Below are 17,719 nucleotides of genomic sequence, written 5' to 3'. Positions count from 1 at the left end.
CCGGAGACAGTTGTTGTCCGTGGGATGAAAAAGCCCATCACGGTCATGCCTGGGCAGAAGACCAAACATTCCACCTCTTTGGTCTTGCAATATTTCTATCCAAATCCGGACAACAACTGTCTTGCTATATGTACCATATTTAAAGGTGAAATAAGTAGGGGTAGGGACGTTAACCACCTAGGAACATCCTCCCTTATACGGCACCTGCAGTGCGTTCATAAAAAGTTACTGTCAAGTTCAGAAACTTTGGCTAAGACCGTAAGCTGTCCAGGGACACCTAAATCCCGTTGTCCTGTTGTATCCAAGTGCCTGCAAACCACACCATCAACTCCCTCCTCATCAATTTCCTCCTTAGTCAGATCGGAAGTTGTCCTGCAGGCCATGTCACTGGCATGACTGACTCTACTATCCAGGATTCCTTTGGAGGATCCTGCATTGCTATGCCTACTGTTGCCGCTGCTGCTGTTGCTGCTGCTGGGAGTCGTTCATCATCCCAGAGAGGAAGTAGGAACACCACTACTTTTACTAAACAATTGACCCTCCAACAGTCCTTAGCGAGGAGGATGAAGTACGACAGAAGACATCCTGAAGTAAAACGTATAACTGAGGCCTTGACTGCCAATAGTGCAGTGGGATTTAGACAATTGATGGAGGTAGTGTGTCCCCGGTTCCAATTCCCAACTAGATTCCACTTCACTAGGCAGGCAATACTGAGACTGCACAGAAACATCAGAAAAAGTGTCCTCAGTGTCCTGAAAAATGCAGTTGTACCCAATGTCCACTTAACCACGGACATGTGGAAAAGTGGAACATGAAAGACTAAGGACTATATGACTGTGACAGCACACTGGGTAGATGTATCACCTTACGCAGCGTCACCAGTAGTAACATCTCAGAAACGCCAGCATGTTCCAAGGCAGGCTACACTGTGTATCACCGGTTTCAGTAAGAGGCACACCGCCGACAACCTCTTAGAGAAACAGGGAAATCATCGCCCAGTGGCTTACCCCACTTAGACTCTCCTGGGGATTTGTGATATCTGACAACACCACCAATATTGTGCGGGCATTACATCTGGGCAAATTCCAGCACGTCACATGTTTTGCTCATACAATAAACTTGGTGTTGCAGAATTTTCTGAAAAGCGACAAGGGCATGCAGGAGACACTTTAGGTGGCCCAAAAAATTTCTGGCAACTTTCACCATTCAGCGACTGCATGCCAAAGACTGGAGCGCCAGCAAACATTCTTGAACCTGCCCCGCCATCACCTGAAGCGAGAGGTTGTGACACGGTGGAACTCAACCCTCTATATGCTTCAGAGGATGGAGTAGCAGCAAAAGGCCATTCAAGCATATACATCCACCTATGACATAGGCAAAGGAGGGAGTATGCACCTGACTCAAGCACAGTAGAGAATGATTTCCGTGTTGTGCAAGGTTCTCCAGCCCTTCGAACTTGCCACACGTGAAGTCAGTTCAGACACTGCCAGCTTGAGTCAGGTCAATCCCCTCATCAGGCTTTTGCAGAAGCAGCTGGAGAAAGTGAAGGAGGAGCTAAGATGGAGTGATTCCGCTCGGCATGTGGGACTTGTGGATGAAGCCCCTCATTCGCTTTGCCAGGATTCCAGGGTGGTCAATCTGTTGAAATCAGACCACTACATTTTGGCCACCATGCTCAATCCTAGGTTTAAAGCCTATGTGGTGTCTCTGTTTCCGGCCAACACAAGCCTGCAGAGGTGCAAAGACCTGCTGGTGAAAACACTGTCAGAACGTGATACATCAACAGCTCCTTCTTCATTTTCTCCCGCAACTGGGGCTGCAAGGAAAAAACTTAGGCATCCTAAGCAACCCGCTGGCGGTGATGCAGGGCAGGCAGGACTAAGTTTGCACATCTGGTCCGGACTGAAGGACCTGGCAACAATTTCTGAAATGTCTACTGTCACTGCTTATGATACTGTCACCATTGACAGAATGGTGGAGGATTACATCGGTGACAGCATCCAAGTAGGCATGTCAGACAGTCCGTACCTGTACTGGCAGGAAAAAGAGGCAATTTGGAGGCCCTTGTACAAACTGGCTCTATTTTACCTGAGTTGCCCCCCCTCCAGTGTGTACTCCGAAAGAGTGTTTAGTGCAGCCGGGAACCTTGTCAGCGAAAGGCATAGGAGGTTGCTTCCACAAAATGTGGAGAAGATGATGTTCATAAAAATGAATTATCAACTCTTCCAGGGAGACCAGCCTCCAGAAAGTACAGAGGGACCTGTGGTGGTGGATTCCAGCGGGGACGAATTAATACTCTGTGAGGACGAGGATGTAATACTCTGTGAGGATGAGGATGTACACAACACTGAAGAGGGTGAGGAATCGGTGGATGAGGAGGATGAGGACGACATCTTGCCTCCGTAGAGCCAGTTTGTGCAGGGACAGATTAATTGCCAGCTTGTTTTGTGGGGGCCCAAATGAACCAATCATTTCAGCCACAGTTGTGTGGCAGACCCTGGAGCTGAAATATTGTTTTGTTAAAGTGTGCATGTCCTGTTTATACAACATAAGGGTGGGTGGGAGGGCCCAAGGACAATTCCATCTTGCGCCTCTTTTTTTTCTTTGCATTATGTACTGTTTATGGCCTAGTTTTGCAAACTGCCATCCTGTCTGCCACTGCAGTGTCACTCCTAGATGGGCCACCTGTTTGTGCCGCCCACTCGTATCTCTTAGCATAGTCATCCAGCTACCTCGGTGCAACCTTTTGGACATAAAAACACTATTGTGAGGTTTTCAGAATAGACTGGAAATTAGTGGAAATTAAGGTTATTGAGGTTAATAATAGCATAGGAGCAGAAAAACCCACAAATTCTGTGATTTTAGCTGTTTTTATGCTTTTTTTCAAAAAAATACAGATCCAAAACACAAAACCCAGAACCCAAAACACGGAAGGGTGGTTTGGCAAAACCAATCCAGATCCAAAACACGAAGAAAGATCCAGATCCAAAACCAAAACACAAAACACAAAAAGTGGCCGGTGCACACCCCTAATATACACACATACACACACACACACACACACACACACACACACACACACACACACACACACACACACACACACACACATACAATATATATGCACACTAAAGATGAGTGGGCCAGGGTTTTAGGGAACCGAGCCCACCCGAACACACACACACACATACAGTATATATGCACACTAAAGATGAGTGGGCCCGGGTTTTAGGGAACCGAGCCCACCCGAACTTCAAGGATACGTGGGGATCTGAGACACAGCTCGGATCTCCGCTCCCCCCCTCTCGGCGCCCCTGTATACAACCCACACTGTATTACGCACTGTATGCGGTCTGCACTGTATACAGCTCACACTGTATCCAGCACTATATCAGACCCGCACTGTACCCGACCTGCACTGTATCCAACCCACACTCGATTCTGCACTGTATCAGACACGCACTGTATCCTGTACTGTACCTGACCTGCACTGCATCCAACCCACACTGTATACTGCACTGTATCCAAACCACACTGTATCCCACACTGTGGGCCTGATTCAGCAAGAATCGCATTTGCAATTGTGCATGCAAATAGCGATAATTGGCAGACAGTGCACGCGTACCAACAAGGCGAAAAATCACTGCGCACGCATCAACAAGGCACAGCACAGCTGAATGCAACCACTGCAACAGAATGCAAATAAACTAAACCTCCATTTAGGAACTACGTAGAGAGGGAGCTCACTGGGAGGTACCATGATGAAGCTTATGAATATCTACGTATGTAGGCGTGTAGTGGGAGTTGCGTACATTTATGTGCAATCAGCAATTGCGAATGACACAAGTGAACTTTTGCGGTAGGTGAAGGCTGCCGTAAAACATGGCACTGATGATGACTGGCTTCACATTTATCGATGTTTCAACCACTAACTGCTTACCCACCTCCACCTGTATGCAATCACCAAAGTAATAGAGGTGCACAAACTGCATTGCAATTATTAGCAAGATAATGAATTCTAAAGGTGCATACACACGTAACCATTTTGTAACCAACGAATTTCTGTCAGATTATCTGTCAGATTTTCCCTTGAAAAAGTGAATGATTTTTTGAAGCGTAATGAATGATGAACGAAAAATTTTCCTTCCCTTAATGAAAATCGTTATGTTGGACAGTCTGAAATGGACGATGAATGATAACTACAAACTACAAATGGGAGCGAGCTTGAACGATTATCGTTCATCAGTGCTTACATTAAGGTCCTCATTGGCCTGGATCTGAAATCTATAAAGGGCCTATTGTGTACTGTCGCAGGGGGTGTGACTACTGATCTGGGGGTGTGACCAGTGATGTGGGGGTGTGGTCTGTCATGGAGTGTGGCTAGCACCATGGAGCATAGCTACCAACCTATATTGAACCATCTTCATCTCCCTCCTCTCTTTGATTATGAAGCATACACTAAGGGCCATATTCGATTTGAGCGAAAAGCCAAAGTCCGAACTTTTCGCCAGCATCAACGTTTTTAGTGGGGATAAAGTATCGGACGCGTGCCTGCTTATCCCCGTATCCAATTAGGAATCGTCGAAAACAGGACCTGGCGGAAAAGTATCGAAAAGTCTAGGCAATTTTTTGGGAAATCATCCCGCCACCCCCCAAATGATGGTCTGACATGAGGGATCACTATGGGTACCCCCGAATTGGCCTGCTAAAGGTAATTAGGGTTTTTAAATGATCGCGGCAGGTGCTTTAATGCGCCTCTAAACAATGGTGAAGAATAGCATTTTGCATAATTTTCTGGGAAAAATAACTTGTCCCATCAAATTTGGGGTACATAAAAATGGGTGCAAGCATATTTTTAAGGCCCTAAAGTTAGTTTTTAAAATTCTTCAAAAATCCACCTGCCACTACCAGCTGCATTCTAGAAAACACCTGCCGCATACTTGGGGACCCCCCCTGACTCTATTTTGCTACTTTTTAACTTTGTTCCCCATCTTTTTTTTTTACACCCCCAAAATGAAACCCCCTTTTTTGGGGTGTACTAGTCTACCTTTTTAATTTTTTTTTTACACAGATTATTTTTAGGGGACATTCCAAAGGATGCAGGCTACTTTTGTAAAGTTTGCACCCCTAATCCCCAGTTCTGCACTTTTTTCCGACATTCTATGGTGAAAACGTAACCCCGTTTTTTGACAAAGATTTTTCGCACCTGCAAAAAGTCTTTGAAATTGAATATGGGGATAAGTGAAAATGACGATAACGGACTTTTCGGACCTAATTGAATATGACCCTAACTGTTATATAAAAAATAAAAAAACACAAAAACTATGGTTTATTAATAAAATGCTAATTTTTTTTATTAATAATGTGCTTTAACACCTGAAACTTGCAAGTTTTCAAATAATTAACCTTGAACAAAGTAAAAGGAGCAGAACATAAAAATATAAATAATACTTAATAAATATATAAATACATATACACTATATATGTGTATACACAGTGTGTGTGTATATATATACAGTCAGGTCCATAAATATTGGAACATTGACAGAATTTTCGGATTTTGGCCTCTATTCACCACCACAATGGTTTTGAAGTGAAACAAACAAGATGTGCTTTAACTGCAGACTTTCAGATTTAATTTGAGGGTAATTACATCCAAATCGGGTGAACGGTGTAGGAATTACAACAGTTTCAATATGTGCCTCTCACTTTTTAAGGGGCCAAAAGTAATGGGACTATCAACTCAAAAGCTATTTCATGGACAGGTGTGGGCTATTCCCTCGTTATTTCATTATCAATTAAGCAGGTAAAAGGTCTGGAGTTGATTCTAGGTGTGACATTTGCATTTGGAATCAGTTGCTGTCAACTCAATATGAGATCCAAAGAGCTGTCACTATCAGTGAAGCAAGCCATCATTAGGCTGAAAAATCAAAACAAACCCATCAGAGAGATAGCAAAAACATTAGGTGTGGCCAAATCAACTGTTTGGAACATTCTTAAAAAGAAAGAACGCATCGGAGAGCTCAGCAACACCAAAAGACCCGGAAGACCATGGAAACAACTGTGGTGGATGACAAAATAATTATTTCCCTGGTGAAGAAAAACCCCTTCACAACAGTTGGCCAAATCAAGAACACTCTCCAGGAGGTAGATGTATATGTGTCAAAGTCAACAATCAAGAGAAGACTTCACAAGAGTGAATATAGAGGGTTCACCACAAGATGCAAACCATTGGTGAGCCCCAAAAACAGGAATACCAGATTAGAGTTTGCCAAACAACATCTAAAAAAGCCATTACAGTTCTGGAACAACATCCTATGGACAGATGAGACAAAGATCAACTTGTACCAGAGTGATGGGAAGAGAAGAGTATGGAGAAAGAAAGGAACTGCTCATGATCCAAAACATACCACCCCATCATTGAAGCATGGTGGTGGTAGTGTCATGGCGTGGGCATGTATAGCTGCCAATGGAACTGGTTCCCTTGTATTTATTGATGATGTGACTGCTGACAAAAGCAGCAGAATGAATTCTGAAGTGTTTCGGGCAATATTATATGCTCATATTCAGTCAAATGCTTCAGAACTCATTGGATGGCGCTTCACAGTGCAGATGGACATGACCCGTAGCATACTGCAAAAGCAACCAAAGAGTTTTTTAAGGCTAAAAAGTGGAATGTTATGTAATGGCTAAGTCAATCCCCTGACCTGAATCCGATTGAGCATGCATTTCACTTGATGAAGACAAAACTGAAGGGAAAATGCCCCAAGAACAAGCAGGAACTGAAGACATTTGCAGTAGAGGCCTGGCAGAGCATCACCAGGGATGAAACCCAGCATCTGGTGATGTCTATGCGTTCCAGACTTCAGGCTGTAATTGCCTGCAAAGGATTTGCTACAAAGTATTAAAAAGTGAAAGTTAGATTTAGGTTTGTTTAGTTTGTCCCATTACTTTTGGCCCCTTAAATAGTGGGAGGCACATATAGAAACTGTTGTAATTCCTACACCGTTCACCTGATTTGGATGTAATTACCCTCAAATTAAATCTGAAAGTCTGCAGTTAAATCACATCTTGTGTGTTTCATTTCAAAGCCATTGTGGTGGTGAATAGAGGCCCAAATCTGAAAATTCTTTCAATGTCCCAATATTTATGGACCTGACTGTATATATATATATATATATATATATATATATATAAACAAAAGGAGAATAAAGGGCGCTTATAGTTAAAATAGAACAGACTTTTTATATATATAAAGAACACCAATTGGTACACTCTACTGGAAGATAATAGATAACCATAAAGATGATTAGTCCATTATCAAGAGATGGAGTCCTTTTTCACTTAGAGGAACTGTTGTTGTAAAACTCTAGTTTCTCCTTTATAAGAATTGTAGATGCACTGTTCTTTTTCCGATACTCAACAATTCTTTGCAGTTTTCACTGAAAGACACCCTCACACCAAAATACACCCGGAGAAGGGCCACAATGGCCACTATCAGTAAATGAAGAACACTTTCTTATTTAAAACAATGTATAATTTTAATAGCATAAAAGACTTTTATGTCTATAAAAAAGCTTACATTCAACGAAAGCATACAAGCATACATACAATAATCACAGCCAGCTGTATAGGTAGATGTCAATGTTTCAGAGCACCTATGCTCTTTTATCAAGACAGAATTAAACAATGCCAAACAAACAACATAAATATACATACCATAATCACCAGAGTGCTCGTGTCACGCTAGCCCGTCCGAGTCCCGATGACGTAATGGGCGCGCAATGCGCCGGCAGTCGGTGACTCACAGGGGGGCGTGGTCAATCATGTGTACCATCACCAGGGGAACTAGAAAATAAAATAAACAACTTGGAAGGCAGTAATTGGAACATGCTAACTGAATAGCAATCTATCTACAACTCCTGAATGGCAGCGGGCCAACGAGGAGAAAATGTACACAATAATATAACACATACCGATATCACAAAAAGTCCTTAGATGGATAAATGACAGTAAGTAAACTAATATAGCCCAGGGAAGACAAACACATGCATACTTTAGTGCGTTACATCCAGCTATGCTATAGGGCATATAATCAAATACGGGATCTCTCCAAGGTACTGAGTAACTAAATCACCTGGAAGGGACAATTGCTGAGATAATCATAAGCTGAGATAGTCATAAATACAAGAATGAGTGGATGATAGAACAGCAAGGGTACAGAGCAGATAACAGTCCCGATTACTGAGAAGCGAGTGTTACAAAAAACAGCTTAATGATAACATCTCATTAAGTCCCCATGGTTGCACCGTATGTATTCAATAGGCTTCTTTCTGAAGAAGCATGCAATCTCTATAGCCTCCCCTCGGATTGGGAGGAACCCAGTCAATCATTTTATATTTGATAGTCAAAACACTGTGGTGGAAATCCCTGAAATGTTTGGCCACAGGTTGATCTGATCCTCTGCCTTCAATGGCCGCCCTGATGTTTGAGCGGTGTAGAGCCATTCTCTCCTTCAACTGTCGTGAAGTTTTGCCCACATAAAGCATGCCACAAGGGCACCTCACTACATAAACTACATACCGACTAGAACAAGTGAGTGGGTATTTAATAAGGAACTTTTTACCTGATCTGGGATGGTAAAAAGCATTACCCATTTCTAAAAAGCTGCACGTGATGCACCCTATACATTTGTAATTACCAGCTGGATGAGTCAGAAAATGGGAAGAGGGTGTCTTGGAATAATGGCTCACATCATTATGCACAACAATGTCCTTAATGTTTCTCCCCCTCTTGTAGGAAGTTAGAATAGTAGAACCTTGTAAAGCTGGTAATTTAGGGTCGTTGGCAACTATGGGCCATATGTTCTTGGCCGACCGTGTCAGATGTCTACTAGCTGTGGTGAATTGTTGGGTCCAAATGACCTTATTGGAACTCACTTTGGGTCCCGTAGATGTCAAAGCTAAAGCCCTAGTGGTTGCTAATACTTTGTCTTTGGCTTTCTTCAGAATCTTAAAGTGATACCCCCGTTGTAAAAATTTACTAGACATAATGTCAATTTGTTTAATCACATCTGCTTTATCACTGCAGATTCTCAAAATTCTCAGGAATTGAGAATACGGGAGTCCCCATTTGAGGGGTGCAGGATGATGACTGTCTGCTTGCAAAGTGGTGTTTCGGTCAGTGGGTTTGAAGTACATAGTGGTATGGAGTTCATTCGATTCACTCTGATTGATGGTCACGTCCAAGTAATGGACAGAGCTATAACTGTACTCAAATGTGAATTTAATAGGATGTTGTTTGTTGTTAAGCTCAATCATTAACTGCAAAAACAGTTCAAGCGGTCCAGACCATAAAAAGAAAATGTCATCTATATACCTAGAGTACCCTCTGATGTATTTGACAACATTGGGATCCAGCAGGAAGAATTCTTCTTCTACTCCAAACATGTAAATGTTGGCAAAACTGGGTGCCACACATGAACCCATGGCACACCCAGTGCGTTGGGTGTAAATCTTGTTATCAAATAGGAAATAGTTCCTGGTCAAAGTATGTTCCAACAACACAGCAAAAAAATTGGGATCAGGCCCTGTATACAATGGATGATTGCTGATGAAGCTTTGAGTAGCTTGAATACCCTCCTTGTGGGGTATACTGGTGTATAAACTACACACGTCTATGGTGCACATAAGATGACGAGCCGGTAAAGGAGATAAATTCTGTAATCTACAGATACATGCTGTAGTGACTTTGAGATAAGACTGTTTAGAACTGAGTAATGGGGTGGGGGTTGTAATCCTATTATTTGGTAAGGGAGGTAGGTTGGGGGGGATGTAGTAGAGGTTTAATAAGCTAATATTTTTGGGGGGGTTAGGTGGGTTGTAGTACTGTATCGGGGTTTGTGCGGTGGGGTATATTTATATTACGGGTGGTATACTATGTTCAATTGGGATATATTGAATGTATATGGCAATTATATACTGTATACTGTATATACACACAGTATATGTGTGTATTGTGTATGTTATATATATATATATATACACTCTGTGTGTGTATATATACTGTATATTATATGGTACTTCCCCATCTTTGCGCCCCCTGCTGGAGGTGCTGGTTACGCTACTTACGTATCTTCACTAGTCAGTGAAGATACGTAAGTAGCGTAAAGATCAGCCAGTGTCCAACGTCATTCCCTACCATCCAAGTGGGCATGGTAGGGAATAATATATATATATAGATATATATATATATGGGAGGGCAGTGCTGTCATGTGGGAGCTAATCTATATCTGGAAACCCTCTCTTACAAATCCTGCATTTGCCCCTGGATCTGTATGGCGGGGATGCTTTCTCATCTTACAGGAAGGCACCAGAGTAAATAATTTTACTACATTGAGTGCCGGATCATTGTTGGTATATATATATATATATATATATATATACACAAATCAAACAGACCAACACTCCTCTGAAGAATCAACTTGCTCCACTGCCATCAGAACAAATGAAAATTAAACAGAACAAAAAATTAAACAGAACATGCAGTGACATCACATGACGCGCAGGCGACGCCGCTGCCAATTCTCTGTTAGCAGTGCTGGGAGGGCTAGTGAAGCCCAGCTCTCCAATGCGATGCCATTATGTTTATGCACCGGTCCGGTGTCACAGCCACTGCCGGGGAAGGGAGGGGGTATGCATGGCTGGGAGGCGGGGGTGCGTGGTCGGCCATCAGGCTGCCGTAGGAGGAAATCCTTTCTATAGCAGCACACACACACACATCAGAAGTGTGGGCCTATTCTGATGGTGGGCCTGGATATGTAGCTCCATCAGCCCCATTATTAATCCGGCCCTGTGGTTCATCGCTATAACTCAGAAACTGAACGATAACGACGTAGTTAACGACAAATCGTTCAAAAAATCGTTACGTGTGTATGCACCTTTGTGTGCAGGGTTTTTTTGATTTACTTTTCACTTTGTTCTCTTTAGGTCATTGTATGATGTATGTTGTTCCCTATACATTGTTTTATATTGTTAATTGTATAATATATCTACCCATGCAGGTTTTACATTTTATACTTTAATTTTGCTGAAATTTTCACTAGCATGTGTCCTTTTTATTTAAAAAAACAAAACCAATGATTAAAAAAAATGAAAAACATAATCATCTTTTATGTATTTGAACTTTATTTTGACTATATCCTAATGTATTATAAAGCAATGCACCTTGCCCAACATAAATTCAAAACAAATACTGATATTTTGTACATCATTTGTTATTTATTTATTTTTTTCTGGATCACTGAGAAGTGGTGCTGAGGCCAATCGTCGACTTGCTTGCCGAGCAGCCTGGCCAGTGCTGCTCTGATCCTGTCCCTGCTCCTGGCAGGCCGTAGGAGTTGTAGAGACTTCTGCTGTTTCCCTGGGCAGGGCCGCAACTAAGGGGGGGGGGGGGGCTGGAGGTGCACCAATGCACCCGCTGCTAGTGTCCTCCAGCCCGGCGCTGCAGGGAGGCTCCAAGCTGGACCAATGGTAGGTAGGCATGCAAGGCACAAACACTTACCTTCTCAGAAAGAACTTGTGGAAATGGCAAAAAGACCCACAGCAACCACACAAATTATATGTAGCAAACTCTAAAAGAGAGCGAGAAATATAGGCAAAGGTCAGGGTAGTGGTGTAACTTCATCCCAGGTGCCCGGAGGCAAGATAAATGTTGGTGCCCCCCACCCCCCAAATTAAAATGTACCACCCCCCCAGCACCTTTGCCAGCCCCAGCTGCCGCAACCCCCTATGTAGTTCCTTTTATACAATGCCCCCAGTAGTGGTCCCCCTATGCAGTGCCCCCAGTAATGGTCCCCCTATGCCAGTGATTCCCAACCACGGTCCTCAAGACACACTAACAGTCCTGGTTTTAGTGATATCCAGGCTTGAGCGCAGATAGTTAAATCAAAATAACTGAGGTACTAATTAAGTCACCTGTGCACAAATATGACTATCTTTAAAACCTGGACTGTTAGTGTGCCTTGAGGACCGTGGTTGGGAACCCCTGCCCTATGCAGTACCTTCAGTAGTGGTCCCCCTATGCAGTGCCCCCAGTAGTAAGGCGCTCTTTCTCCGTGCAGCTCCGGGTGACAATGGAGCCAGGTGCCCCCTTCAGGGCTGGTGCCCGGCGGCAAATGACTCCATTGTCTCCGGAAGTTCTGCCACTGGGTCAGGACCAGGTAAGGCTGTGCTTTGTAAGTAGGAGTGAAAGACACACACACTTACCTACTCAAAACCAGAACAGGAATTTGGACAGGCAACCTACCAATGCAGTCATCTAAATTGAACAAACAGTGCAGTAAGTGGGAAATAAATAGCATGCCACAAGACACAGCTATGATGTTCTCTTCCAATAGAAGTGAATGTGAGTCAAAACACACAATTACATACCTGCATGAACATAATTTAGCTACCTATTTTACAATGCAATAATTACTTAGATTTGGATGTTCACACTCCCTTTCCTTACAATGGACAAATATACAAGTCAAGTTTAAGTAAAACTAAATTGAATAATGTTATATCTAAAATCATAGAAAACAGCATGTGCGTTCGCAGAGCACAGGCGATTTCATAATGGCGTTCGCAATTCGGATTAGCATACACAATACAAACTGTCAAAATCATTAATAAAAACCACTGGCAAATACAAGACACCCTTCCATGGACCCCTGTCTAGTGCTGGGCGAAAAATCAAATAGAGTACAGGTGAGATATATACTATCACAAGCAGACATGTGTCATAGGCACACATTTTAAAGTAGACAGCCAATCAGAATGCTTTATGTACTTTATAAAGAATGCATGTACCAATATTCCCCATTGCCATCATGAGAGTTGCATGCTTCAGTCGCTCCGCGTTCGCACATAGAGATCATGGACCAATGTTTGAGGCATGCAGCAGCGTACGTTTGCAATGTTACTAATATGTGGGCATACCGTGAGGTGCGGGCTTGTCTCCGCAGAATGGTTGCAGATGCACAATGTCCAACTCGAGTGTCGTTGGAATGATTTGCATAGCCTGATCTTCTTAGTCGCCTTCGGGTGATCAATGCTGGGAGTAAGTTTGCATACATATTTGAGCAGGCAGATATTAGCAAATGAATATTGCCACTAGCCAAGTGTGTTATGCTACATGTATTATTCTGGTTTCAGGGCAGCCATTTTTTTTTTAATGTAACATCCATTTGTGCTCTGCTGTAATATTCCAATGTTTTTTTTTTCATTCATGAAATATTTTACTGCTTTTAGGTGTATATATATATATATATATATATATATATATATATATATTAGGGCTGTGCACCGTCCAATTTTCGTGTTTTGTGTTTTGGTTTTGGATCTGGATCTTTCTTCGTGTTTTGGATCTGGATTGGTTTTGCCAAAACCACCCTTCCGTGTTTTGGGTTCTGGGTTTTGTGTTTTGGATCTGTATTTTTTTTTAAAAAAGCATAAAAACAGCTAAAATCACAGAATGTGTTGGTTTTTCTGCTCCTATGCTATTATTAACCTCAATAACCTTAATTTCCACTAATTTCCAGTCTATTCTGAACACCTCACACCTCACAATAGTGTTTTTAGGTCCAAAAGGTTGCACCGAGGTAGCTGGTTGACTATGCTAAGCGACACGAGTGGGCGGCACAAACACGTGACCCATCTAGGAGTGACACTGCAGTGGCAGACAGGATGGCAGTTTGAAAAACTAGGCCCCAAACTGTACATAATGCAAAGAAAAAAAAGAGGTGCAAGATGGAATTGTCCTTGGGCCCTCCCACCCACCCTTATGTTGTATAAACAGGACATGCACACTTTAACAAAGCAATCATTTCAGCGCCAGGGTCTGCCACACGACTGTGGCTGAAATGATTGGTTTGTTTGGGCCCCCACAAAACAAGCTGGCAATTAATCTGTCCCTGCACAAACTGGCTCTACGGAGGCAAGATGTCGTCCTCATCCTCCTCATCCACCGATTCCTCACCCTCTTCAGTGTTGTGTACATCCTCATCCTTACAGAGTATTAACTCGTCCCCTCTGGAATCCACCACCACAGGTCCCTCTGTACGTTCTGGAGGCTGGTCTCCCTGGAAGAGTTGATAATTCATTTTGATGAACATCATCTTCTCCACATTTTGTGGAAGCAACCTCCTACGCCTTTCGCTGACAAGGTTCCCGGCTGAACTAAACACTCTTTAGGAGTACACACTGGAGGGGGGGCAACTCAGGTAAAATAAAGCCAGTTTGTACAGGGGCCTCCAAATTGCCTCTTTTTCCTGCCAGTACAGGTACGGACTGTCTGACATGCCTACTTGGATGCTGTCACTGATGTAATCCTCCACCATTCTGTCAATGGTGACAGTATCATATGTAGTGACAGTAGACATATCAGAAATTGTTGCCAGGTCCTTCAGTCCGGACCAGATGTCCAAACTTGGTCCTGCCTGCCCTGCATCACCGCCAGCGGGTTGCTTAGGATAGCTAAGTTTTTTCCTTGCAGCCCCAGTTGCGGGAGAAAATGAAGAAGGAGCTGTTGACGTGTCACATTCCGCTTCAGCTGACAGTGTGTTCACCAGCAGGTCTTTGCACCTCTGCAGGCTTGTGTCAGCCGGAAAGAGAGACACCACATAGGCTTTAAACCTAGGATCGAGCACGGTGGCCAAAATGTAATGTTCTGATTTCAACAGATTGACCACCCTGGAATCCTGGCAAAGCAAATGAAGGGCTTCATCCACAAGTCCCACATGCCGAGCGGAATCGCTCCGTCTTAGCTCCTCCTTCACTTTCTCCAGCTGCTTCTGCAAAAGCCTGATGAGGGGAATGACCTGACTCAAGCTGGCAGTGTCTGAACTGACTTCACGTGTGGCAAGTTCGAAGGGCTGGAGAACCTTACACAACACGGAAATCATTCTTCACTGCGCTTGAGTCAGGTGCATACCCCCTCCTTTGCCTATGTCATAGGTTGATGTATAGGCTTGTATGGCCTTTTTCTGCTCCTCCATCCTCTAAAGCATATAAAGGGTTGAGTTCCACCGCATCACAACCTCTTGCTTCAGGTGATGGCGGGGCAGGTTCAAGAGTGTTTGCTGGCGCTCCAGTCTTCGGCACGCAGTCGCTGAATGGCAAAAGTGGCCAGAAATTTTTTGGGCCACCCAAAGCATCTCCTGCACGCCCCTGACGCTTTTCAGAAAATTCTTCACCACCAAGTTTTATTGTGGGAGCAAAACATGGGACGTGTTGGAATTTGCCCAGATGTAATGCCCGCACAATATTGGTGGCATTGTCAGATATCACAAATCCCCAGGAGAGTCTAAGTGGGGTAAGCCACTGGGCGATGATTTCCCTCAGTTTCTCTAAGAGGTTGTCGGCGGTGTGCCTCTTACTGAAACCGGTGATACACAGCATAGCCTGCCGTGGAACGAGCTGGCGTTTCTGAGATGCTGCTACTGGTGACGCTGCAGTTGCTGTGTAAGGTGATACATCTACCCAGTGGGCTATCACAGTCATATAGTCCTTAGTCTGCCCTGTTCCACTTGTCCACATGTCCGTGGTTAAGTGGACATTGGGTACAACGGCATTTTTCAGGACACTGAGGACACTTTTTCTGATGTTTCTGTAAAATCTCGGTATCGCCTGCCTAGTGAAGTGGAATCTAGACAGAATTTGGAACCAGGGACACACTACCTCCATCAATTGTTTAAATCCCACTGCACTAATGGCGGATACCGGACGCACGTCTAACACCAACATAGCAGTCAAGGCCTCAGTTATACGTTTTGCTTCAGGATGACTGCTGTCGTACTTCATCCTCCTCGCTAAGGACTGTTGGAGGGTCAATTGTTTAGTAAAAGTAGTGGTGTTCCTACTTCCTCTCTGTGATGATGAATGACTCCCAGTGGCAGCAGGAGGCATAGCAATGCAGGATCCTCCGGAGGAATCCCGGATAGGAGAGTCAGTCATGCCACTGACATGGCCTGCAGGACTACTTCCGAACCTGAATAAGGAGGAAATTGACGAGGAGGGAGTTGACGGTGTGGTTTGCAGGTGCTTGGATACAACAGGACAATGGGATTTAGGTGTCCCTGGACTGCTTACGGTCTTAGCCAAAGTTTCTGAACTTGACAGTAACTTTTTATGAACGCGCTGCAGGTGCCGTATAAGGGAGGATGTTCCTAGGTGGTTAACGTCCCTACCCCTACTTATTTCACCTTTACATATGGTACATATGGCAAGACAGTTGGATTTGGATAGAAATATTGCCAGACCAAAGAGGTGGAATGTTTGGTCTTCTGCCCAGGCATGACCGTGATGGGATTTTTCATCCCACAGACAACAACTGTCTCCCCCGGATCCTGATTTAAACAAACCACATCACCATCAGAATCCTCCTCGCCAACTTCCTCCTCAGCGCCAGCTACACCAGTATCCTCATTCTGTTGTACTTCAACAGTGACATCTTCAATTTGCATATTAGCATGTGGACTGTGGGTGCTCCTTTCAGCACTTGCAGGGGGCATGCAAATGGTGGAAAGAGCCACCTCTTCCCGTCCAGTGCTGGGAAGGTCAGGCATAGCAACCACCACCACACTTGGACTCTCCTTGGGGATTTGTGATATCTTCTTAGAACGCACAGTTCTTCGCTGTGCTTTTGCCAGCTTAACTCTTTTGATTTTTTTAGTGGGAGGAGGGCTTCCATCGTCATGTGAAGCTGAACCACTAGTCATGAACATAGGGAAAGACCTTAGCCATTCCTTTCCACTCCGTGTCGTAAATGGCATATTGGCAAGTTTACGTTTCTCTTCAGATGATTTAAATGTTTTTTTCAAGGTCATTTTAATGAACTTTGTCATTTGGGATTGTATGTGGCTTCTACTATGACATTGGGCATCGGCCTTGGCAGACGACGTTGATGGCATGTTATCGTCTATGTCATGACTAGTGGCAGCAGCTTCAGCACTAAGAGGAAGTGGTTCTTGAGCTTTCTCTATTTTATTTTTATCGGAGAAAGTTTGGTCCTCCATTTATGTTATATCGATTTGATATATACGTGCGGCTAAGGCGCACACAAACATAGAAAATATTTTTTTATTTTTGCTGGAGAGTAGTGCACTTTGTGGGTTACACCACCCTTTAAGAAATGAGCCAGCCGGCTCTTTACTTATGGGACACAGGCGCACGCTTGGCGCTGCTCCTTTGTTGATGCACGTGTGGCAACTGCGCACACAATTCACAAACACAGAAAATATTTTTTTATTTGGTTTGGAGTGTACTTTGGGGGTTACAGCACCCATTAACGGTCAAGCCAGCCGGCCCTTTACTTATGACACAGGCACACGCATGGCACTACTTTGTTGATGCACGTGCGGCTACTGCGCACACACTTCACAAACACAGAAAATATTTTTTTATTTGGTTTGGAGTGTACTTTGGGGGTTACAGCACCCATTAACGGTCAAGCCAGCCGGCCCTTTACTTATGACACAGGCGCACGATTGGCACTACTTTGTTGATGCACGTGCGGCTACTGCGCACACAATTCACAAACACAGAAAATATTTTTTTCTTTAGTTTGGAGTGTACTTTGGGGGTTACAGCACCCTTTAATGGTCAAGCCAGCCGGCCCTTTACTTATGACACAGGCGCACGCTTGGCACTACTTTGTTGATGCACATGCGGCTACTGCG

Source organism: Taudactylus pleione, unplaced genomic scaffold (genome assembly GCF_031769625.1).
Source record: "Taudactylus pleione unplaced genomic scaffold, aTauple2 ptg000154l, whole genome shotgun sequence".
Classification (NCBI taxonomy): Eukaryota; Metazoa; Chordata; class Amphibia; order Anura; family Myobatrachidae; genus Taudactylus; species Taudactylus pleione.
This window is presented reverse-complemented; position numbering follows the sequence as displayed.